This window comes from Odontesthes bonariensis, chromosome 4 (assembly GCF_027942865.1).
Source record: "Odontesthes bonariensis isolate fOdoBon6 chromosome 4, fOdoBon6.hap1, whole genome shotgun sequence".
Taxonomy (NCBI): domain Eukaryota; kingdom Metazoa; phylum Chordata; class Actinopteri; order Atheriniformes; family Atherinopsidae; genus Odontesthes; species Odontesthes bonariensis.
The window spans coordinates 9,958,634-9,985,842 of NC_134509.1; the positions used below are offsets into that span (position 1 = coordinate 9,958,634).

The 27,209-nt window shown below is 42.1% G+C and overlaps 1 pseudogene; it reads right to left on the reverse strand.

Moving 5' to 3' along the window:
• Positions 1-66: 66 nt before the first annotated feature.
• Positions 67-27,209, reverse strand: part of LOC142378124 (putative methyltransferase NSUN7) — a 32,135-nt pseudogene continuing 4,992 nt past the window's right edge.

Below are 27,209 nucleotides of genomic sequence, written 5' to 3' on the forward strand. Positions count from 1 at the left end.
CACAAATGCTTAAGACTGTATAATCAAGTTGGTAAAAATCTGATAATGTGACCACAACATGAGTACTTATTGTGTTTTGGGGTTTTTTAATAGCCCAGTTAGAATGATTGAAGATAATGATGCTGACAAGCCAGCTAGCTGAGAGCTGGAGGTCCGAGACGCGGGCTGCGAGATGGAACTATTACTGTTGCTATGTGGAATGCTCGAGAAACGAGGGGGGAATCGGTGGCAAGACAAAATCTGCAGTCTTCGTTACTTCCTCTGTTTTCACCGCGTTCCTTGGTCTGACCACCTGTCTCACTGGTTTAGTAATATCTGCCAGTGTTCTCTCTGCTCCTTCGGGCTGTCTGCTTTGTTTCTTGGCAGCTGTGTGTGGAGCTGGTGGGGCAGGATGAGCAGGTGAGGGGTGCATTCCAGAGACTAAAGGAGAGCTCAGGACCATATGCTGTGATTTAACTGCTGGACGGCCACTGATCTTGTGTGCTAGAGCTGTGATTGGAGACAAGTGGCTGGAGGGCTTTTCAGCAGACATTAATGAAAGCGTAAGACGAGGTATTCGTCTTGGTTTACTTCTCACCTGCTGCCCCTTGTAAAGTGACTGGTTCACTTTTTTCTTTGATACTTTCTTCTTTTGGCCTTTAGGTTGATGTTTTTGGACAGTGGCAGCGTTTTTGGTTTGTTTTGGGTGTTTTTTTGCCATCTGCTTCCGCCTTCTCCTCTTCTGCCCCCCCTTATCGTCCTCATTTTCATCCACCTTTTCCTCACTGTCCTTGAAGTCTCCCTCATCTTTCTCCTCTTCGTCTTTTGAAGGTGTTGCTGGACTTTGTCCGTTTTCAAGCTCCGCTTCTGCCTGCCTCTCCTGGCCGGAGGGGGATGAAGGTTTGCTCGACGCTGAAGTGGCTCGATTCTTCTTGCTTTTCCCCTTTTTCCCATTTTTTGATGGTTCAGGGATTATATCGCCCAGGAGGCCCTTTGCTGCTGCCCTTGCCAGGACATCCTGGACTGTTTCTACCTTAGTGGGGTCGGCCTGAAAAAGCAAGGGGCATTTTAGATTCTAATATGAAAATAAAACACTGAACTAAAACATTGAACGAGATGCTGATGTCATGTCTACCATGCTCACAATGACAATGCGGATGTTTTGCAGGTGGAATGTTTATGTTCTCCACCATCTTAATTTACCATGCTAGCATGTTGACATTTACTATTTGGGACTAAAACTACAATAAGTAAGATTGCAGGTCAGGTTGGTCAAGTACTAAATAAATGTACGTTTCGACCTCCTTTGACTTTTTGACTTTTGAAACTCCTTTGGTCTTACTTTATGATTTGCTATTAACAGCAAATTCTTATCAGAGGTTTTATCGTTTAATTAAGAAAGATATGAGCTAATAATGCCCTACCATTACTTTGTTTAATGTTTTATATCCAGTCTAGGAAATCTGACTTCTTATAGGCATTCATAAATAATTTTTTCTTAGACATGATTTTTGATGAGTGTATTAACCAACCAATTGGCCTTTACATTATTATGTCTATGTTGCTACATTTTACCAATGCAGGCCTCTTCAACACATGACTCTTGGTGACATTTTGCCTGAAAAACAAATCGGCACCAACACAGCCGAAATGCAGACACGGGAAAAGTAAGCATTTAACAATAAAGTTTCCAATCGGGTATTTCTCTTTCAGTTTGGTGTGTGGTAGCCTGAGCTCGGTTCGCTGCACATGCTAGTGTGAGCTCTCAGGCTACTCTGTCATACTGTAATAATGCGCTCGGAGGATCTCAGAGGAGGCAGACTCCTCCAGAAGAGAGGGACAAATTGGAGTGAGTGGATCTCTCCATGTCCTCAAACTGGCCGTTCTGAATCCAATTTAAATTAGTGGTGCCAAAAAGTAGCTGTTGGACAGCCTCCGTGGTATTTTATGTGTCGTGTCAAAACGCATTCCTTTAAGACCTCAGGGCCTTAGCGTCAACTTGTAAGAAAAGGGCCAAACCTTTGTACTTTAAATCACACTGAAAGATTGATTAGATCTCATCTTCTGGTGACCATGGATATAGTACTGTTCAACATTACAGCTCTTTGACCTTGAATATTTCCAGTCAGGAAATGTCTAAAATAGAAGGGAAGAAGGTAAAGAAGTCTAATCTGTATACATGTTCGGTGAGATCAGAGAAAAATGCAAAGTCTACACTGCTGGTAGTTTGTATGGCACTAAAACACACACACACACACACACACACACACACACACACCAACTGGTTTTTCTATCTTTATGATGATCCATCACTGACATAATGGGATCTTTAGCACCTTACCCTAACAATCACAGCTGAATGCCTAACTCTGACCTTTATTCTAAACCTAATATTACCCAATTCATTTTTAGAAGCTAACACAATTTTTCTGAGGTCTCGATGAAACATTTCAGTGAGACTGTACAGCAGCTCCCTTTTCTTCCATAAATTCACAAGGGGATCATTTGAGAGCGTGGAGTGACCCACTCATCTTCACTCTGGGTCTGCCCTCTTTTCAGATTTCTTGTATTCAATAACCCTTGGAGTGGTTGTTAAGGTTTCAAAGGGCAGTAAATACCCTCAGACAACACACCAAACTGATAGTAAAATACTTGATTGGCAGTTTTACTCTCAAATATTCATATTTACACCATCTGCAGGAATGATTCAGACCCCAACAACTTGGGCTTGAGAAACTTGATTTTGATTGTCCCATAAACATGGTTCGTGAAATGTCTGTTTCATGGATTACCATCCATTTTTTAAACGCACTCCCAGAATAGTATCAGAACTACCACTTACCTTTAACTTTTCCTGAAGTTGCTCAAATGCATTTAGATATATAGCCATCACAGATGGCTATATATGTGTGTGTGTGTGTGTGTATTTGGTGCATAGAACATGTAAGCACCGATTGTTATCATACTAAGCATACTGTGGTTAACATTTGGCTCAAAGCACCGCTGTTCAGTGTCCTGGAGCTGATATTTTCAGTGCCGTTCTTTGATTTATTAAAAAGCAGATTTACAAGACTTTTCTTTCTGTGTCTAAATCCCTTCACAGGCCCTCCAGCAGTTTTGAAATTTAAAAAAAAAAATTTTTTAACTAGTTGTGCATGTGGACAGCAGTGAACCTCCACAGAAATATCAGTGTAACAAAATCTGCAGGTCTGATGTGATTTGGCTTACAGTGAGAGTGAAGGTCAGTGCAATTAGACATGGTTATTGGTTTTTAAATTTCTGTCCTGAGCTGGATGAGTAAGACAGCAGGAATGGTTGCTGTTTACCCATGTCTGCTGGAAAGACACGCACAGCGAAAAAAAGATCAAATCCCATAGGCAGCTACACATGCTACAGATGTAAAAAGAGATTACAGAAAACATAGTAAACAGATAAAATTGAAGTTACTTTAATTTTTCTGCTCTCCCAGAAGATCTTGGTGCCTATCTTTTGGAGTTTGAGCCAATGTTTAAACATTGGGCTCTCCGTGGGGAAATGTAGCTCTTTCATTCACACTCAGGAAGGTCTACTTGCATGTGACGCTGCCAATCAACCGTGTGTGAAGCGTGGTTGAAATAATTTTGTAACCATTGTCTTCGACAAACAGTAACTGTGCAAGTTTTGAACTGCCCCTCCTTTCTTTATATATTGGTAGGAAAAGTAGGGAAGTAGGGAAAGTTGCAGCAATCGGTCTTAAATAAGTCAACAACAGAGCTGGCACAGGTCTAACAAGCTTGAAAGTCAATGTTTGTTATGACCACTTTTATTCTTCAACGCAGCCTGAATCCTTCTGAACAAGATTTCTTGTCATTTCTTTCAGTAGTCTTCGGGAATAGTTCTCCAGGCTTCTTGAAGGACATTCCAAAGCTCTTCTTCCGATGTTCACTGCCTTTTGTGCTGTTCTCTGTCAAGGCGATCCCACACTGCTTCAATACCCATTGAGGTATACGTCTCATCCCTCTATAAGTCCTGTTGCCACTGATTTTCAGTCCACTTCTTGTGTCATTTTGTATACCTCATCCGTTTCTCCCCGTTTCCCTTCTTTAAGAATGGCTTCTTGACAGCCACCCTTCCATGGAGCCCATTTCCAATGAGGCTTCAGTGAAGAGTAGATGGATCAACTGAGGGGTATGATACATCTTTCAGGTCCTATGTCAGGTCTTTGATACATTTCTTCTTATTTCTTAAGAACATCACTTTCAGATGCTGTTCAACTGCTGTTCTACCTGTCCAGTTTCCCTCTAAGGACACACTGCACATCATGCTGAGATATGTCAAGTTTCCAGCTAATAGCGCTTTGGGAATTAATTTGTTGTTGCAAAAGTACTATTTAATAGCTGACAAACTGTTATCTTTGGCATTTTTCATGGATGCAACTAAAGAACAGGAACTATGTGTCTTTGTGACAGGCTGCTTGTACCTAAAGAATTCATTTTAAGGTCTTTGCAAAATTGTGTTGAGTCTAATACTGATACATTCCTTGATTTAGGTGGGGTTTTTTTATGCCTAAAAGATTCAAAGGTCAGTTTTAAGTGTCTTAAAGAGAAAAATCACAATCCTCTGAGTATTGTCAGGTACAAGGACCAGACTGAAAAGGAGCTAAAAATAATCCAATGTCCAAAGAAAAACCTTGAAAGGCCCTCAGAAACTAATGCTTCAGACTGCTTTAAAATATTTCAAGAAAGTCTGGCTCCTTGGAAGCAAAATATAAAGAGATGAGGAATGGCTAAAGCCTTGCACAGAGCTGCACTTTCAACTTCTAGCTTTTAAAACAGCTTCATGTATTTGCCATAATGAACAATGTCATCGGAGGGGTCTCTATCTATCACTGCTGAAGCAAATTGCTTTTACCAAAGTTCCCTGAACCTTAATTGCTTTTTGTACCAATAAGTGATTGCAAACATTAATATCTAATAGAATTAGGACATGTTAATGATAAATTTGATTATGTTTTAAAACCTTTGAAACACCAACAGACAGAGTGGCTTCACTTCTGTCTTTCTTTTTTTTCTTTTCAAGCTGCAGTTATTTCCTGCTGTTTTCTTTTTATGAGTGAAAAAAAAAGAAAAAGGGGAAAGAAGATGACGCAACAAGACAGGAGGGAGGGCTACAAAAATGACAGAATTAACCATTCATCTTTGCTCTGCAGCACTGAAATGGATCAGTGACTCGGGCATATTTCATTTCTAACTTGTCGCGTTTTTATTCAGTATTGGAGTAATGCTGCGGTGATTTCAAAGAGCAATACACCACATTTGTGTGTGTGCGTCAACAAGCTGACTGACCTCCCAGCAGACAGTAAAAGAGTGCAGCCTCAGCACATCTGAAAGGTCTTGTTGCAAAGTAATCACAGAAACACACAAACGCACACTCCCACCGACTTAAATGCGCAAGCACATCACAAAAATTGCTGTTCCCCTTCAATCTCCAACACAGTCTTGTCCTCTGTATTTTTCTTTCTTCGCCCTTTCACTCTCCACCCCTCACACTCTCCCTCCACATCCCTCACCTGCCGCGACAGTCTGGCTACGAAGCAGCCGTTGGTGAGATGACATGGTTTGATGCTGAAGTACTTGGAGTCCGCGGCGTCTCCTGATGGGGATTCATCTGGGAAAATTGGACCGTTCACCCTGAGAGAGCAGCACAGAGTAGCAGACAGAAAATGAACATTTCATTGCCACTGCCACATTAACACAGAGAAGTATTGCCGCCACAGCCTGGGAGTGTACTGCACATTGTCAGTTCGACCAAAAAAAAAAAAACTGAACCAAGGTACCATTGATTCTTCTGACAATCAAAGACAGAAAACTTCCTCTGTGAATTCAATGTGTTCATGAATATCAATGTTTAAAAAATATCTATATATTCATATAACTCCTTGCAAAAAAATATGGGATCACCTTTCTTGAAGGATGTTCATTCCCCTGTTTTAATGATTGAAAAAAAAAAGACAAAACATAGATATTGCAAAACTATTTCATTTAACAGCTGAGGATTTATAGGGCAGGTCTAAAATAACAAATTCCTAATGCAAGGGGATTGAGTATATAAAGTGAGCAAAAGCCACCCCACCCCTGTAAAACTAGGCCTACTGCAACCCAGTAGTCTTGGACCAACAACCTTGCTGAATAATGATGATGTGGAAGAGAAAAACTGGGTTCATTCAGTGGACTGAAGATCAAGTTAACACTGTACCTCACTGTTACAGGACTATATGTGCTGCACTTACTGAAGTTACACTGAGGATTGGTTGTGTGAACGTTTGAGATTGAGGGCTGCTCTTATTTAGTAACCGAAGTTACTCTTGAAACCCTGCCCATCCTTAACTAGTGCTTTTTAGGTATGCATTAAAAAGCAAGTATGTATGGGAACAATGGCTTGTGAAGGGAATACGTACAGTGAATGATTTGTATACAGACGGGGTTTTTATGTCTTTTTCAGATGTCATGCTGAAATATAATATAAAAAAAGATAGTTTCTGGAAATATTTACAAATTAGAGACTGTATTATTAAAGACAATTTCATACATAATGAAAATCCAATACAGAAATGTATGGGCTCGAGTAGTGTTAAATATAAGGCATCTACATTCTATAAATTATTTAATAGCATGCAAAAAGATGTATGTAAAGGTCTGGGGATTGTCTGGCAGAAGGACCTTGGCTGCACTTTTAATGATGAAGAGTGGTTGAAAATATTATCAGATAATGGGAAATACATTAAAGAATCAAGAGGGAAATTTACACACTACAAGATGGTACATAGATTTTATTTCACCCCATCCAGGCTCTATAGAATGGGCATACTCACCAATAACCTATGTTGGAAATGCAAAAATGAATCAGGAACTTTTATACATGCAATCTGGGAATGTAAATGTATTCTCCCATTTTGGAAAATAGTACTACAACACATTGGAAAGTGGATAGGTGTGGGTATACCCATGTCACCAAGACTCTGCTTACTTGGAGATCAAACAGTGATGTCTAATTTGTCAAAACACCAAATTACTGTGGTGCAGGTGGAGACGGTCACGGCTGCCAGAATAATCCTCAGACTATGGAAATCTACAACTGTTCCCAATGTTAAAAGCTGGTTGGAACTAATGTTAGAAATAGTGGCATATGAACAAATGATGGCCAAGCTAAATAATGACATAGAAAACCTCAAGAAATCCTGGAACTGTTTCCTCTCCTGCAATATTGGGACAAGTAAACTACTATGATGAACTGCTGCTTTGGAAAATACTGACGAGAGAGAGACTACCTCTGTTTGATGTGAATAACGAGGATATTCGATCTTTTGTGAAACTTTTATTGATTTGATATGCGCTGACCTGGTTATCATTTGTTATTATTATTTTTTTTTCATTTTTATTATTATTATTATTATTATTATTTTTCCTTTTTTATTTTTTTATTTTATCATTTGTTTTGCTTTGTTTTATTTGTGAATTTTGTCCTGTGAGGGTGTGGGGAGGGCCGGGAAGGGTTGTGTGCGTATATGTTATAAATCAATAAAACCTTTAATAACAAAAAAAAAAAAGCAAGTATGTTCAGCTGATGAATAAAACCGTTTTGTTTAATGTGCAATTTTTATTTTTGTTTTTCAACAAAATAAAGCGGCTAAATGAACATCCTAAAAAAAAAAAAGTGATTCCATCATTTTGGAGTGGGAAAAATCATTTAGAGCATTATATAGGCCTACAAGAGGTGAAGGTTAGCAACAATTTGATGATTAACATACACAAAAGTTGACAGTAGATGTTAGTCAATGGGAGATTTTGTGAGGCAAGGTATTTTTCTCAGTGTATTTTTAGACAGAGTGTCCTGTTCAGAGCCTTCGGGACAAACCTCGGTGCTGCCAGATTTCTCAACTGGGCACTGCATGTTCCACATTTGCATTCTTAGCACTGAATCACAACATTAACAGTCAAACAAATGTCTAAATATTGTTCAAATATAGAGATGATGTGATCTGAATAAAAACTCTCAATGCACAGATATTTTTGGGAAAGGTCTCAGTTTTTAGAAAGTAACCAGTGACTTTGTTCTGCCTGTGTACCTTTTTACTGTTATGTATTCAAGTTGGTTTGTGTGCACCCTGGTCAAGTGCACCGTCATCTCTCATAAAAACAATATAATGACCAACATTTTCAACACATAAAAAAAACAACTGCTCATCGTTAATATGCACAGACATATACTCTTAGAGCCAATAACATTTGGATTTCTTGAAGAGGGTGGATGGTTAAAAATGACTTTTGTGGAGCAGCAGGTGTGAAACAGAAATCTTCTCCAGCCCGTTGACCCCGACAGTCGGATTAACTGCTGTCTCCACGGCAACAGTAGCTGATCCTTTATACTGTCAACAGCTTGGTGACTCTAACCTCCCACTGTCTCTCTTTCCCTATCATACAGACACTTAAACATACAGCATGCAGTACACAATAAGTTACACAGCTATTTGTGCATCAGTTACAACTTCAGGCCGAGTATTTAAACACATAACGGTTTAAGATATGGGGGCTGAACGCAGCCCTGGTAATCTGTCTACAACAAAAAAAAACCAAAACATTTCAACCCAGTATCAGCTGAGAGAGAACAGAGAGAAATAGACGTCTTTCTGATAATATTACAGTCAAATTTAAATTATGAAGTTTCAGGGGATCCCATATACATGGAAGAGAAAAGAAGCAACTTTTAATTGATCAACAACAATGAATCTTTAAAAAAAATAGCCCAAATAATCCAACCAAAGCAATCTATAACCATCCGGTTGCAGTAATAGAGAGTAACCCCAGTGCTGGTATAAATGCAGCCAATTTCCTGTTTTCTCCCAAATGTACCAAGACTTGCCTGTACTGCTTCAACAGTTCATGACTTCATCAAAATTTCAAGCTTGTAAAAGAGGAATATAAAGTCTGAGGGAATAATTAAATGCTTCATAGACAGACATCTACACAACGAAAGAGAAGGTGTGTGTGTGTGTGTGTGTGTGTGTGTGTGTGTGTGTGTGCGCGCGTGTGTTGTACCTGAAGGGCAGCAGTTTGGGGTGAGTGTGTGTTTTTTCTAACACTCCTCCCACCAGCTGTTCATTTTCCTCAGGATACACTGAGCGTGTTGAGTAGACAACTGTCTGAACCTTTGGGACTGGTGGATAAAACAGGGATGAGAATATACACAAACATTTCTCATGATAGTGACAGAAATCATTATCCTGTTCACTGTGCCAGTAAATGCCATATATGGATATAATATATATTGCTGCTGTCTTCTCTGGGCTGAAGCACATTTAAAAAGAACTAAGGAAGGGTGGAAAATAGGGCTGAACGATATATTGCATTTGCGATAATATCGCGATATGACCAAATGCAATTTTCTAATCGCAAAGGCTGCGATTATGAAAAAAAAAAAAAAAAAAAGGCTGCGATTATACTCTGTTCACGTGACATGCGCGAGTAAAACATGTGATATGATCAAACGAGATTGTCTAACTACAGAGGCTGCACTCTGGTCACGTGACACGGGGAGCAAAGTTATGAAACAGTCTACCGGAGAGGACTCGCAAGCAAAGCTGTAACCTACACAATGGCCTCAGGCTCAACAGAACCAGACCCTGCGGGGATGCTAGTTTCAAAGAGGAACTGCACATCAGTCGTGTGGGACTATTTTGGTTTTAAAGTGATGGTTCGGAGTAGATTCACCGGGTCATTTGAACCGTGACATCCAGCCAAGTAGCCCACCCGAAGTTTTTCCGATCTTGGCCGAACATCAGCCGAGTTAGCTTAGCCGAGTTAGCTTATCCCGAATAGCTTAGTAGGCTACATGCGCTAACCAGAGAGTCTCTATTATGAGAAAAGCAAGGCTGCTCAATTTCTCCATTGATAAAATAAATTCACAACTCTACAACATAAAAATTCATGTAGAATATAGCATATACTTTGTTGTCTACAGTAGTAGATCAACCCTCATCTTACATTGAAGCTCCCAGATCAAGGAAGTGACGTCGACGCAGCTTTAGCAGCAGAGAAGCTATTAGGCTTGTGTTGATAATAATAATCTCCTGGACTATGTACAAACTTCTAAATGCATCGTTTTGTGAGTACAGACCATATTTGTACTACTGTAGAAGTTTGGTTCATGGCATGTGTTTCCTTGTTCCTTGTCAACACTTTATGCTCAGATGTTTGTAAGCTCAAAATATACTATTGTGTATGTTCAAATATACTGTTTTGTTAAATAAAAATGTCAGTCATCAATTCATGCATCACCTCATGTCATCATAACAGAGGTCTGTCTTCCAGGAAAGAACAGTTTAAAATTAATGTAATATAGTTTTAGCCATACTGTATGATGTATTGCTTGTCTTTGTTTAATAATACAGAAGACAAAGACCTTAAAAAATAACCGCATATCGCATCGCAATCGCAATATTGGCGCGAAAAATCGCAATTAGATTATTTTCCATAATCGTTCAGCCCTAGTGGAAAACTACTTTGTGGTCAGACAGAAATTCATTTTTCGAAATCATAGACAACAGGACCTCTGGACTAAAGAGGAGAATTACCACTCGGCACTCAGGTAAAAGCCTGCATCTCTGGTGGTATGGCCGTGCATTAGTGCCTATGGGCAGCAGCGTCGAACAGGGGGGAAAAGTCAGACTGATTCACAGGGTCCAGCCTACAGGGGGGGCCCTAAGGGAAATTTTCTTCTTCTTTCGTTTTTTAAAAATCATTTTTTAAATAATATCAATATATGTTGGTAACTTATAAAAATCCAATGTTCTCTGGAAATACATCTGTTGAAATGTATATCCCAGCCTGCAAATAGGCTATAATCTATATCAGACACCCCCATTATCAGTGCGCATTGGTTTAGTCCGCGCTCTGGCGGACTTTTGATTGTACATGCGCCATAAATTTCACTCACTTCATTATTAGGCATTAAACGCTGCAGCCGGCACATGAAAGATGTCATCCAAAAAAAAAATCAGGCTTTCAGAAAAGAAAAGAAAGGCAAGAGAGACAAAATGAAGGAAAGCAACTGCTTACTGATTTCTTTCCCAAGAAAGGTGAGCCCAAATGTCAAAATTACAGCCTACAGTAACTGATTATCCCATTCACATTCCGTTGCATACCACTGTGATACCAGCCATGGCCGTAGCCAGCTATGAGGAAAGCGAGGTCTGGACCTCGGTAATTTTCAGGGATTTTTTATTTATTTATTTTTTTAATCTCGGTTTTCGCATACATGTTTCAATTGACGTTTGTGTTGACGTCACTTTCGTGAATGTGTGACTGCGTGGTACCATTTGAAAGGTCTGTTTCTGCCCTTTCCAACGGTGTGTATAACACGTGTGTACGCTCCGTAGTCGGTGAGAAAAGTACCGTCAACATAGTAGCTGCATACCAGTAATCAGTAATAGAAAAATTAGACGAATTTGACGAACGATTTCCTCGGCCACTCTGCAGTGCAGCGGCGATTGCTATATACTGACGGAAAGCTCAGCTCGAGCTCTTTAGAATGATATGATTGTTATATCGATGTCATGTATGGTTCGTGAATAAAGAAGACAGCACCTTGTTATAGCAATGCACATTTATGTAGGCTGGAGACAATTTTTCACATCCAATTTAGTAATGAATTCAATATAGCCCATAAATCTTTATAAGTTGTTTAGCAACAGCTATAGCCTACAATATGCATCTATCCATCTATATTTAACTCTATTTTTTATATTGGTTAGTTAGCCTTACTCTATGCCTGGCCAAATGGCCTTTGCTTGTACCAAACATTTGTATAGGCTTGCATTGGGAAATAATCAGGTTCTTTTTAGCTATGGGTTCTTGTTACATTATAATGGTTTATTTTGCTACTAGCCTCAATGTGCAACACTGCTATATATTAAAAACTATATAATTTAAAAAATATATATATATATATATATATATTGTAAAAAATTTCGGACCTCACCTATTCCTAAATCCTGGCTACGGCCCTGATAGCAGCCGAAGTCAAATAATTCAAAAATAATCTCTCATTTTGTTGGCTACCACATAATTGTGAAATAGAAGCCATATTTGTCTTAAATGTATTTATTTTCATAATAACTATTAGCCTATACAAGTGTCCCAAAAGCCTAACATAGGGTCGATGTTGGTTCAAATATGCATGGTAGTGGTTGTTCCTGGGGCCCCAAATTTGGTGCTACGCCCCTGCCTATGGGACTGGCAACTTGCACATCTGGAAAGGCACCATCAGTGCTGAAAGGTATATAGATGGTTTAAGAACAACATATGCTCCAATCCAGACGACGTCTTTTTCAGGGAAGGCCTTGCATATTTCAGCAAGACAATGCTAACCCGCATACTGCATCCAGCACAACAGCGTGGCTTCATAGTAGAAGAGTCTGGGTGCTGGACTGACCATGCTGCAGTCAGGTATGCTAACAAAAAAATGTCATGTAATAGTAAAAACATTACATTCTGTTTATATTTACATTTTACATTTTACATCACATCACAACTCCTTTGGAATTAAGGTTAGAAATGAGCACTGTAGGAGTGTGTGTGTGTGTGTGTGTGTGTGTGTGTGCTTGTGTGGCATACAGAGCCATAGTTAATTTGATTTCCCATTTTGGACAGCTCATGTTCAGGGTGGTGAAAATAGTCTGGGTGTTTTGTGATAAGATAGGAGATTAGTTTATTGTTGTTATTATTTAGTGTAAAATATGGTCATCAAGCAATCGGGATGCAGTGTCTAACCCTTACCAGCAGAGGGCTCGTTCGCTACACTGTGTGTTCAGGGACAAAGGGAAGTCTCGCGGGAATACGTTCCGCGAACGAGAACACACCTGTGAATGCGAAAGAAGCTGTGTGTGGCGAACGGGAATAAATAAGTTTACCTACTTTTGCTCTTTGCAGGTAAGAAGGGAGGGTTAGAAGGGTGTAATTGATGTGTGAATATGTTATGTGGTATTTTATAATCCCGGTTGGACTTAATGTGATTTTGGTTATAAACGTTACTTGTTCAGCGAACGTAATGTACTGAGGAAGGCTGGTCAGTGGTTAGTGTTGGTTGCCTAGCAACCTCGAGCGCCCGTTAAGCTGGAGAATAGCAGTCGATCTGCGCTGCTCATGTGTAGTTTATGATTTTAGAAATAAATAACTTAAAATAGATATATAATTAATTTGGTTAATATGACAATGTTTATGTGGTACTTTATAATCCCAGTTGGACTTTGTGATTTTGGTTATGAACGTTACTTGTTCAGCGAACGTAACGTATTGAGAATAGCTAGCCAGTGGTTAGTGTTGGTTGCCTAGCAACCTCGAGCGCCCGTTAAGCTGGAGAGGAATAGAAGTTGATCTTAAAAGCTCGCGCTGCTCATGTTTAGTTCATGGTTTAAGAAATAGATACATGATTAATTTGGTTAATATGACAATGTTTGGGAGACGTGATTGACTGACTGTGTATTTCAGAAATAAGTTGATATTGAATGTACTTGATGAAACTGGTTTTTGAATAGTGATGTAAAATACATAATTATTTGTTTTGATGTTGGTGCTGATGTTATTAGAGAACGAGAACACACCTGTGAATGCGAAAGAAGCTGTGTGTGGCGAACGGGAATAAATAAGTTTACCTACTTTTGCTCTTTGCAGAACAAAAATCATTACAACAAATTAAATGTGTAGTGGAGGCAGTCTTCACTCTGCACCACGCTACATATTTTGGTAGCAGAGGATGGTTGATTCAGCCCACGGCCCAGTCGCATAGAAGTCTAGAAGGACAGAGCAGAGGAGGACCATGGAGGAAGCAAGGGATGAATTAAGCAGACTACTGCTGACACTGAAGGAGACGGAGCTCATTTCCCTTTGTGATCATCTAAAGTGTAACGCACCTGTCGGGGGGTTTGCCAGCAAAACAAGACGCGCCCTCATCAGGTTAGTGGAGACAACCTTGGATGAAGTTGAGGAGGATGAAGAGTCCACAGAGTCATATCAGCAGTATCTGCAGCGTGTACTGTCCTACTTGGCCCCTCTGAAGCTGACACCGGGGAAAACTGAGGCTGAGAGAGTAGTTCAAGAAATAAGTGAGTTGGAGAACTTGAAAATGCAGTACCATAAGTTGCAGCAGCAGATGGCAGAGGAAATTGGAGCGTTGGAGGAAAAGATCAAGCGGAGGACACAAACAGCAGGAGGAGACAGTACGCCTGTCATCGTGACTGCAAAACAAGAGGACACAAGAACTGCCACCACAGCACCAACCAGACTGCCCGAAGTAACGCTGAGGCGGGAGTTCCGGATAATTGGACAGATTGGAGAAGCTGGTCAAAAGGAGAAATTGTCCTACACAAGCCTCATCAACCAAATTGAGTCTGGACAGCGGAAAGGACATGGAGAAGCGGAGATTATTGAAGCAGTCACACGGGCTGTAAGTCCAGGTCTTCATCTGAGGGAGATGCTTGAAATAAAGCGAGAACTGACGCTGCACACCCTCAAGACCATACTTAAGGGTCACTACAAAGTGGACTCCTCCTCTGACCTGCTGCATCACCTGATGAACATGACACAAGATCCAAAAGAATCAGCACAGAATTTCTTATTCAGAGCAATAGAACTGAAAGAGAAGCTAATGAGAAAATCCGCTGATGATGATGCAGGTGAGGAAGGTGAGCAGTTTAGTCCAGAGCTAATCCAGAGAAAATTCCTCCGTTCCATAGAAACTGGTCTTTACAGTGATGCGGTTAAGTTCCAGCTCAAGCCATATCTCAATAACCGTACTGTCACAGATGAGGTGCTAATTGAGCGAATCAGTGAAGCTGCAAACTTAGAACAAGAAAGACAGCAAAAACTGAGAAAAACAGCCATAAACAAGCCCCCAAAATTCAGTGAAGTGCAGGCAGAGGTGTATCCACCTGACATCTCAGCGGCAGCAGATGACACAGTTACTAATCGTGAAGCAGCGGGGAAGGGCAAGAAAAGTCAGGGACTCAAGATGGAGGCAGACTCAATAGAAGCACTCAAGGCTGAGGTTCTAGAAATTAAAAAGTTGATGTTACAGATAGTGGAGGCCACAAAAGCCAGACCGACAGAGAAAATGTTTTCACCAAGCCGTAGTCGGCCCAGGGGTTGTAGGGCGTGTCAGGAAGCTCAGATAGGTGACTCCTGCAGACATTGCTTTAAGTGTGGACAAGAGGGGCATCTCTCCAGAGGATGTCGACAGACCAGAGAGCAGCAGGGAAACGAGACTGGGTTACCGAGCCGGGACCCTCGGTAGCCCATGAATCATCCAGTCTCATCATGCAGCAACCTGCCCCCCCTCCCACACTGCCTCAAAGTTCATCAGTCAACTATCTCCCACCACGACGTAAGGAAAGACTCATCAAGTTGATTGCAAAGCGACACACTGTCTATTGTACACTGGATACGGTTCCAGTGGAAGCATTATGGGACTCAGGCGCTCAGGCGACCATCATTAATGAAGAATGGAGAAAACTGCACTTACCGCACAGCATGGTGCGACCTCTCAGTGAACTGTTAGGATCAGACGTTTTATTGGGAGTGGCAGCCAACCAGACTGAAATACCCTTCATGGGCTGGGTGGAGGTAGAGTTCAGATTAGGGAAAGACTCCGCCATGACAAAGCCACTTCTCGTACCTATTTTAGTGTCAAGTGACCCACATGTAGCAGAAGAGCCCATAATTGGCTACAATGTGATAGAGGAAATAACAGGAGACGGTCGTCAGACAGAGACAATCAACACTGTGTGTCAGGCCTTCCGGATAACAGTCAAGACAGCACAAGCAGTGCTTCAGCTCATCCATGCCCCTATTGGTGAGGAAGATGTAGGAATTGTACACACAGGAAAAAGGACACTCACTTTAGGCGCTGAACAGGTCACCACAGTGTATGTTAACGTCAACACGGGAGCTCAGTATCATGGTCAAGACCTGCTTCTAGTCCCAAGTGAAGAACCTACATTGCCAGAGGGGGTAGTAATAGAGGAGGGTCTAGTCAGCATCCCCAGGAAAAGGTCAGGTTATGTGCCAGTCCCCATCGCCAACACAAACAAACACAGTGTAACCCTGACCCAGCGCACCGTTCTTGGTCACCTGCAAACAGTCAAGACTGCTTATGCGGCCAACGTTGAACAGATGAACAGAGGAGAGGGAGTGAAGCTACCAACAACACAGCATCAGCCACAGGTGAGGGCAACTAAAAAACAACAACCCGCCTGGTGGGACCCTCCGGTCGATCTTAGTCACTTAAACGAGGAACAGAGGAGGACTACCAAACAGCTGCTGAGAGAGGAGTGTCACGCGTTTGCGTACGACGATGACGACATCGGCTCAATCCCCTCATTGAAACTCCACATCACGCTGCATGACACCACTCCAGTAAGAAAAACATACATGGCAGTCCCAAAGCCACTGCACCAGGAGGTGAAGGAGTATATTCAGGACTTGTTGAATCGGGGCTGGATTGTTCCTTCACGCTCTCCGTATTCCTCACCAGTGGTGTGCGTGCGAAAGAAGGATGGGACTTTAAGACTGTGTTGTGACTACAGAGAACTGAATAAAAGGTCAGTCCCTGATCGCCACCCCATTCCCAGAATCCAAGATATGCTTGACACACTCACTGGCAGCTCCTGGTTCTCCGTACTGGACCAGGGGAAGGCCTATCACCAGGGGTTCCTGGATGAGGAGAGCCAGCCCCTGACTGCTTTCATAACCCCTTGGGGCCTGTACCAGTGGGTCCGAATCCCGTTTGGGTTGAGTGCGGCGCCCGCGGAATTCCAGAGGAACATGGAAGACTGTTTGCGTGGATTGAGAGATGTGATGTGTCAGCCGTATCTGGACGACAATTTGGTCCACAGCCCAAGCTTTGAGGACCACATCGAGCACCTTAGAACTGTGTTACAGAGATATCAGGAGCACGGGGTCAAACTCAGCCCCCGCAAGTGTGAAGTTTTGAAGAGGAAAGTGAGATTTCTGGGACGGTTGGTGTCTGGAGAAGGCTACACTATGGATCCATCTGAAGTGGCCCCTGTCCAAGCCTTAAAGGAGAGAGCGCCTAAAACCGTGGGAGAGCTGAGAAGAGTGATGGGATTCCTCTCATACTACAGAACATACATCCCAAACTTCTCCAGGATAGCACAGCCTCTCTACCAGCTACTTTCAACAGCACCTGATAAGATGAGCAGAGAGAAGATCAGGGCCACAACCAGGAAGAAAGGTAACCTCCCACCTAACACTCCTATACAGTGGACAGAGAACCACCAAAAGACATTGAACTCTCTCATAGACAAACTGATAGAGCCTCCCATCCTAGGGTACCCAGAGATGACACAACCATTCGTCCTCCACACCGACGCATCTCAGGAGGGATTGGGAGCAGTACTCTACCAGAGGCAGAACGGCAAAATGATAGTCATAGGCTATGGTTCTAGAACTCTAACACCACCTGAAAAGAACTATCACATGCACTCAGGGAAATTAGAGTTTTTAGCACTAAAATGGGCAATATGTGAACGTTTTCGAGATTATCTGTATCATGCTCCACACTTTGTAGTGTATACAGATAACAACCCCTTAACCTATATCCTTTCAACAGCTAAGCTTAATGCTACAGGTCATAGGTGGGTGGGTGAGCTGTCCGAGTTTGACTTCTCCATTAAGTATAGGCCGGGGAAGAGTAATGCAGATGCAGATGGCTTATCCCGCATGCCATTAGACATTAATGTGTTCATAACCCAGTGTACAGAGGAGGTGGGTCAGGAAGTGTTTAGGGCAACAGTGCAGGGAGTCAGTGTGCAGAGAGACACCCCCCCGGTCTGGGTAGCCACAGTCCCCATAGGAACTCTAGACTTAGTGAGAGATGCGAGTGCACACCCGCAAACCAAGTCCCTGACACCAGAACAGATCCGAGACAGTCAAGAAAGAGATCCTGTCATAGGCCAAGTTCTGTATTATAAGAGAGAAAATCAGCACCCGTCCAGGAGAGCTCTTAAAGTGGAACCGCCGGACGTCAGAGTATTAATGAGACAGTGGGCAAAGTTGTATGTAAACGAGGATGGAATTCTCTATAGGAAAGCAGGAGATAAACAACAGCTTATCCTCCCAAAAGAGTACCGTCAAAGAGTGTTCCACGAGCTTCACAGAGAAATGGGACATCTTGGGGTCGAGAGGACTATGAACCTGATCCAAGATCGATTCTATTGGGCTCGTATGTACTCTGAAATAGAACACTTTGTCACCCAAGAGTGTGAGTGTCTCAAAGCAAAGCGACCTCACAAACCAACCAGGGCTCCCATGGCAACCATTGTCACAACACGGCCAGGTGAGCTAGTTTGCATTGACTTTTTACACTTAGAGACATGCAAACAGGGATTTGAGTACATTTTAATTGTGATTGATCATTTCACTGGTTTCGCCCAAGCCTACGCCACGAAAAACAAGTCCGCCAAGACTGTTGTTGACAAACTATTCAATGACTTTGCACTGCGCATTGGATTTCCAGAGAGAATCCACCATGACATGGGAAGAGAGTTTGAGAATCAGCTAATGGACCAACTACAGAAGAGCTGTGACGTGCGGGGGTCGCACACAACATGTTACCACCCCCAAGGCAACGGAAAGTGTGAACGATTTAATAGAACAATCTTATCAATGCTCCGTACCCTCACAAGTGAACAGAAGGCTGACTGGAAGAGCTCACTGACAAAACTGGTGCATGCGTACAACTGCACCCGCAGTGGGGTCACAGGGTTCTCTCCCTACTACTTGCTCTACGGAAGGTCACCTCGCTTACCAGTAGACCTGCTGTTCAACCTACAGCCCAGAGAGGCAAAAGAGACTTATACTGAATATGTACAGAACTGGCAAAACCGAATGCAGCAAGCCTATGAGATTGCATCCAAAACAGCAGCCCGAGAAGCTCTACGAGGCAAGAAAGGCTATGACAAAAGAGCACATGGAGCCGACCTACAACCTGGTGGACGGGTGCTTGTGCGTAACATGTCAGAGAGGGGCGGCCCTGGTAAACTGCGATCCTACTGGGAAACTAAAGTGCATGTGGTGGTGAAGAGAAGGAGCAGTCACAGCCCGGTGTATGAAGTAGCACCAGAGGGAGGTGGTAAGAGTCGCATATTGCACAGGAATCTTCTACTCCCATGTGACAGTCTGCCCTTGGAGAATCCGGAACCCATCCCTGCAAAACAAGAGAGGAAAATGCAGACACGGACGAGAACAAGACAGCACCAAATCAACGAACCAGTGGAGGACTCTGAGAGCGAAAGCGGTGATGAAGTTGAGCTGGTGTGTCGTTTCCCATACGACCAAGAACCAAGTCAGAGAGCTGCAGACTTGAATCCAGAGGCAGAGCCATTTGCACCAGCTCTGACGGTGCAAGACAGAGCACCAGATCTGGAAGATGCAATGGTTGTGGAAGAGGATGCAGATTCAGATGACAGGAACATCACAGCTGATGGACATGGTGGGAATGACACTGTAGAGCCTGTGGAAAGTCTGCAAGAGTCGTTAGAAGAAGATGATCCAGACCCTCTGCCACCGACCAGCTACACGCGGCGACACAGGCACCGTCCCCAAAGACTGACCTACGACTCCTTGGGTGAACCAACATGGGTGAAAGCGGGTGCAGAGAGCTTGCACGTTGGGAGAATGTCCTCAGCCTGTAACCCACTGGTCATGTGGCGACCGTGGGCATCACCAGACATTGAGATAATGGGTTGAACTCACAGTATACGAACATTACTCAAGTTCAGAGAAAACGGACGCTGAAAAGTAGAGTGGTGAAATGTTATGGACTGTGAAGAAGAGACAATTCCAGGAGAACAGATTGAACTGCTACTGTACAAACGAAGAGACTGGTAACAGACTAAAAGAACTGAGGCCGATATGAGTTCTGTTATATTTGAGAGTTGATCTGACTGGGGTCAAGAGTACAGCAACTGATCTTTAGTGGTATAGGTCTAAATGGGTCAGATACTTTGATAAATGGGTACTAAGGGAATTGAATGTCAGGTGCCACTTTAAACTAAGTAATACCATGTTTTCAGAGAGAAAGTTCAAGGTGTTGTGCAAAGGTACACTTTGGGTATCTGAAATGTCTGAGGACATTTATTATTGGAGGGGAGAGTGTGGCATACAGAGCCATAGTTAATTTGATTTCCCATTTTGGACAGCTCATGTTCAGGGTGGTGAAAATAGTCTGGGTGTTTTGTGATAAGATAGGAGATTAGTTTATTGTTGTTATTATTTAGTGTAAAATATGGTCATCAAGCAATCGGGATGCAGTGTCTAACCCTTACCAGCAGAGGGCTCGTTCGCTACACTGTGTGTTCAGGGACAAAGGGAAGTCTCGCGGGAATACGTTCCGCGAACGAGAACACACCTGTGAATGCGAAAGAAGCTGTGTGTGGCGAACGGGAATAAATAAGTTTACCTACTTTTGCTCTTTGCAGGTAAGAAGGGAGGGTTAGAAGGGTGTAATTGATGTGTGAATATGTTATGTGGTATTTTATAATCCCGGTTGGACTTAATGTGATTTTGGTTATAAACGTTACTTGTTCAGCGAACGTAATGTACTGAGGAAGGCTGGTCAGTGGTTAGTGTTGGTTGCCTAGCAACCTCGAGCGCCCGTTAAGCTGGAGAATAGCAGTCGATCTGCGCTGCTCATGTGTAGTTTATGATTTTAGAAATAAATAACTTAAAATAGATATATAATTAATTTGGTTAATATGACAATGTTTATGTGGTACTTTATAATCCCAGTTGGACTTTGTGATTTTGGTTATGAACGTTACTTGTTCAGCGAACGTAACGTATTGAGAATAGCTAGCCAGTGGTTAGTGTTGGTTGCCTAGCAACCTCGAGCGCCCGTTAAGCTGGAGAGGAATAGAAGTTGATCTTAAAAGCTCGCGCTGCTCATGTTTAGTTCATGGTTTAAGAAATAGATACATGATTAATTTGGTTAATATGACAATGTTTGGGAGACGTGATTGACTGACTGTGTATTTCAGAAATAAGTTGATATTGAATGTACTTGATGAAACTGGTTTTTGAATAGTGATGTAAAATACATAATTATTTGTTTTGATGTTGGTGCTGATGTTATTAGAGAACGAGAACACACCTGTGAATGCGAAAGAAGCTGTGTGTGGCGAACGGGAATAAATAAGTTTACCTACTTTTGCTCTTTGCAGAACAAAAATCATTACAACAAATTAAATGTGTAGTGGAGGCAGTCTTCACTCTGCACCACGCTACACTTGCGTGCTTTCAATGCATACTCACAGGTGAGGGCGTGTGCTAGTAGTCGAGCCTGCTGGGTGGTTAGAGAAAGCATCTTGCTTTTCGAAACAGAACCGTGCGACAAGTCTGGCAATAGCTCCCAGTCTGTCAACAAAGTGTTTAAAACCTCCAGTTTAACTGAAACTCACAAACCTTTTAAATGATCATCCGACCTTATTTCTAGGACTTCATTTTGTTGCAGTTACTCTCCCATTCCTCCACTTTCTCCGTCCACCTCCATTTATTGTCCAGTTACAGCACCAGCACTTACTAACTTGCAGATTTTAGTGTGCACTGAGCTCTCACATGGCCTTTTGCCCTCTCTGCACGCTTTGCATCAATCTGCACATTCTTTAGACTTTCCTCAGAGAATTACCCAAAATTCATAGCACTCTCATGTGAAAATCATTGTTAGGTCAATCTGAAACACAACATCATTTGGTACGTATAATGAATGTGAGCGTCTGGGGTTTCTCCTACATCTCTTACATCCATACCTCCATGTTCACTGTGGATGGTGGCCACTGGGTCGTTTAGGGCAGAGGATGAACACCGAGGCAGCACTATGATGACTTTTAATCTCTGGACGGCGGCGTCCCACTCATCCAGACTGCAGAATGCTTCCGACAGGACTCGCACGTCTACAATAGCATGTGGGCAAATGTAAATAAAGCATTGTGACGCAACAAAAGACAAATGGATACTATAGGGGTTCTGGTAAAATCAGTAAAATGCAGCTCTGATTCAGTCACTTCCTCTTACACAGGAATACGAAAACAATCATAATCTTATGGGCATGTAACCTGATGTGCACTTTGAGTGGTATGTAACAGCTCTGGTCCTCTAAATGTTTCAAGCATTTGGAGATTTTGAGCATTGGGTGCAACTTTCAGGCTAACAATAGAGCGGGACATGGTAACATGATATGCAGGTATCAAGTGCAAGCAAAGCTTCATTATCCCCCCCGACACATTGAGCTGTAGGCTACACCCGTGGGTCCAAAGCTTTTTATCTGATGTACCCCCACAGAAGAAGGTGACCCTGTCAGATGAACTCTAGTTTCCAATCATCATCATCATCACCACCTCTCCTTCTGTGTTCAAAAATTGTTCATTTAGACTCGACCTTTAAAGTCTGAGGTCATTTTCTAAAACCTCCATCTGAAGAAAAATCCACAAACTAAGACAGTAACAGCTTGAAAATGGCAACACCAAAATGAACAACACTGAGCTTTATCAACAGGAGACAAAACATCTTCTCCAGGCCAGAGTGAGAATTGAAAAGCACAAAAAGAAAGATCTCCACCAGCTGTGATGTGTCAGGGAAACAAAAAGCTTAAAAGGCGTTATCCATATGTTAGTACTACGAGGCCTTAGTAGATGGGTCACACTTGGCAAAGGTAGATAACTTGTTTTGTAATTGACATGACCTGGTCCTCTTGAGAGCACACCTGAAAGGGGTTCAACTTGAACTTGAACTTATCCATTTATTTGTCTTACTGTTTCATCTGTTTGAATGATTTCGACCATTTATTGGTTAAAAATGTTCTCCCCAGGTCATCTAGTCTATATAAACGTCTATCCTTTCATTTCCTTGTGTGAACCACATTCACTTACTGTGGTGCACTGAAGTGCCTTTCAGTGTTGATGCATCTGTGAACAAACTACATGGTCAGCAAAGAGTAATCTGTCTTGAGCAAACAAGCTTCCCCTCAAACGCTCCTGTGGAAGTTAGCACGCATCAACAGATGTCTATAAGACCAGAGATCTCTCCAAGATCTTTGAGTCACTCACTTTTGATACCCATTGGTGTGAGCAGCTCTTGTAACTCCTCCAGTTGTGAGGGTGTACGATCCGCACCGCACACCAACACTCGACCTGAGCGGGCAGCAGCCACGACAGCTATGTGAGCCACGGTCACAGCAGAGAAGGCGCCCGCCACCAAGACGTCCCCTTTATCAAACAGCAGGGGCTGTAGCACATTAACTGCCACGGACACACTCCTGTCCTGCAAAAAGATGGGCACACACACACAGGTTGGCATGTTAAACTAGTCCCTTTGACTCAGTTGCACAAAATACACAATCTTGAACGTTAAACCTTCATTTTATCTGCCTTACATAATGTACAGAAAACTGTTATTCATGCAAAAAGACTATTAGCTGACAAAGAAGTACTTAGCTAAAGTTTCCTCCCTTAAAATAGCAACTAAATCTTTTCTAAAGTAGGTTCGCACATTCCATTAAAATGATCATGAAAAAATAAACATGTTAATGATGCATCACTTCTGGAAAATTGCAGATGTTTTTGTCCAGCAACGATGAGTAGCCAGATGCATAAATGATGCATACTCACAAAAAACACATGTATGCTCCATCCTGCTCACAAACTGGTGAATGTATGGTGAGGACGTACGCACCGCAGGCATTCTTCAGACCATGCATACACACGTTTTTTATAGTGGCGTAACCCTGATACCGTATGGGGTGGAAACGCAGAAAGAGGCCACATAATTTACCAGAACATTGTCACTGAGGTTGCTCAGTACCACAGTCTCCTCCTGATCCTCCCCACACAGGCTGTACACTGTGCAGCCCGTGTGCTCATCTGCAGAAAATAAAGCAGGAATTGCCAGTAATGACGTAATGTGAGCTGATTTATAATCGAACACTTTCTCTTTTACCTCTGCAGAAGGGTCCTTTGCTCTAAGCCTACGGCGCCTTTTAAAGTCATGAATCACATCCAGTCACGCTTGTCCCTTTATACAGAGATTTTTTCCATGTGACTTTTACTCTAAATGGGGTAGATTTGTAAAATAAGGTTTGAACTTCATTAAACGCCATTAAAGTTGATTTTCTACTCTTTCAGTATTCTCTTCAAGTGCTTAGAGGCGACTCCTGCTCCGGAGAAAGGAAATGTTTGATTTCATTCAGTTGACACTTCACTTCACATGAAGATTTGTACCTGTATGATCAGCACATGTGTGGCGGTGAGGGCGCTGCGTTGGAGCAGAACGTGCAGACGATGGGAGAAGACAAGTGTGTCTGGACAGAGAGGGTCCCTGCAAAACGTCGACTCTGTGAGGTCGGTCACGTTCTCTGCTTCACCCAAGCCGGCGCTTCGTAAAGCTTCACACACCTCATCAACACTATAGAGAGGAGAGAAAACATGTCATTAGTTTTTATTTGAGCGTCTCAACAGCTTTACAACAAGGAGAACAGCAGCCATTCCTCGCCTCAAGTTATGCAAATGTAGCACCGTCCTTTCTTATATACGCCCCAGTGACCTTCATTGACTGTTAAACTCCCACTACGACACCCCTAAACAGAACCTTTCCCTCTTAACGCCCAGTGTGCTGTTTAGTTCAACGATAAGCTGCTTTTTTTAAAGATACGGTATCTGATCCTAGCTGCACTTTTTGTCAGATGTGTTGACGTAATCACTGCATTCGGCTAAAATCCAATAATTTGCTGACCTCAGGCCAAATGCAATGATTGGATGGCCTCTCAGCTCCTCTTCCTTTTTAGCTTCCATCCTGTTGGCACTCTGTGCATTTATTGCACATCTGTTCTGTTTCTGAGCTCAATTCAAATCAATAATACTTTATTAATCCCTAAAGGGAAATGACATTGCTGCAGTATAAATTATTATTATTATAGATATGTTGTTGTTATAGTTGGATGATAAAATTAAGTAAAGTGATAAAAAAAAAAAATCAGTTGACAAACTTTGGAAAGTTTAGCAGAGAGAGAGAGGCAGAGAGAGGCAGAGAGAGAGAGAGAGAGAGAGAGAGAGAGAGAGAGAGAGAGAGAGAGAGAGAGAGAGAGAGAGAGGGGTTTAATATTCAGAGATCGCCATGAATGGATCGGGGTGTTGTTGTTGTAGCAACAGCATAACTGATGATGTCACATGCAGCATCAGCAGGTAATACAGATGAACTCTCTCTACAGGCAGCATAGACAGAAACACACAACTTTCAGTGCAGCTTTCAGGGTGCAAAAACGCTCCCTTTTGGTGACATGACCAGGATTGCACCTTCTGTTGCTAAGAAGAGCTGCAATCCCTCTTCCTTTACCGTTAACTCTCTGTTTGCAATCTTTGTCTGCCCATTTAGTCTAAAAGCTCTGATATTCTTGATATAATTGCTTCATTCATGCTCCAGACGTGACTTGTCAGATTTGATCTGCTTTCTCATTTCCCATGAAAATGAAGGGAAAATCTTTTTACTTCCTCCTTCTTCCTCTCCGTTTCGTTCTTACCGAGACATCTCCTCTCCAACTTATCTGAATTTGGGGTCTTATTTCATGTGTTTCTTGAGCTTTAGAAAGCTCAATCAGCAGCTCTGACACGCAAACAACTGTCCTGTCTCCATGGTTATGCATCATAACAAATGCAAAAAAAGAGCTAGAATTACCATCAGAAATTCCAACAGCACAGCATCCAAACCAGCATTGAAAATGTTTAAAAAGAATCATCAAAAAAAACTTTCTGGAAAGTCTAGAAAAGTTCTCGAATGGCGCTGCCACTACAACTAACACCATGGTTACTGGACAGGTGATACTTTGATTTATTTTGTGGAGAATTTACTGTTTTCATTACTATACAGCTAGCACAGCTAGCACAGCTAGCATCGTCCACTGCAGGTTTCAACTTCAACACTATTTTTGTTTCCGAACCCCACAAAATGTTTCCATCTTTTGGATGACACAAAAAGAAGTTTTAACTGCATCAAAACCACAAAAAAAATTGGACTTGTTGGGAATTAGAGCAGCACAGTTCCCCCTATAATTCTCATCTTAACTTTTAATGTATGTCAGCTAAACTAGAATGCAATGAGAAAATAAGTGCAGGACTGAAACAGAAGCCCGCACCTTGTCTTGAGAGTATTGATCCATGCGTAAAGTGGCAGGCATTTTGCCCTGTGCTGCTTGGTCCTGACAGAATCTGACAGAAAACAGGAGACGCTCCACAGATTCTGCTTCACTCTGTAGCGAGCAAGAGACGCTGCCAGCTTGATCTTACACCTGTAATGAACACATCGCACCATATCAGAGCCACCTTCATCATAAACATGTTCACTTTAAATGCTAACACTTGACAACTATACTCACTTCTGCAGACTCCTGTCCAGATCCCTGACTTCTTGGATAGTCTCCCGCCCTTCCTGTGTTGAACGCTTATGAGGCTGAAACTTTCTGTCCTGGAAATCAAACAGCATCACCATTGCCAATGGCAACAAGTCGCTGCACTGTGAAACATGGCAAGATCATTTGTTATTGGTGAAAGGATCTCTCTTATAATAATTCTTCTTCTTTTTTTTTTTTTACACACTGATCAAAAATCAAAACCATAGTGTGAGACAAATTTATTATTTTCAGTTTCATTGTTTGTGTTACCTCTTCACTCAGCTTTTATTTCCAGTTTGGAACAAAAGTTACAAACAGGTTTCTTCAAAGCTGCTTAAGCAAAGTTTCTATGATATACATCTGTGACGTATCAGATATAAAGACATCGTAAAACTATCACAAGACAAGTTCAAAGTACAGGACCAAACAAAGCAACATATGACAGCCATCTGTGAACAATGATACATAATCAACAATCTTCACATGTCCAGGACACATTATCATGTATTTTATGCATTAAAAAAAACAAAGTAATGTGAGCCTCACTGATCAGGGAACATACACTATATTGCCAAAACTACTCACTTATCTACCTTTACACGCATATGAACTGAAGTGACATCCCATTCTTAATCCATAGGGTTTAATATGACGTTGGCCCACCCAAGGTTTAGGAGTGTGTTTATGTTTTGTTTTTTTAGCATTCTTCAGAACAACATTTGTGAGGTCAGACACTGATGTTGGAC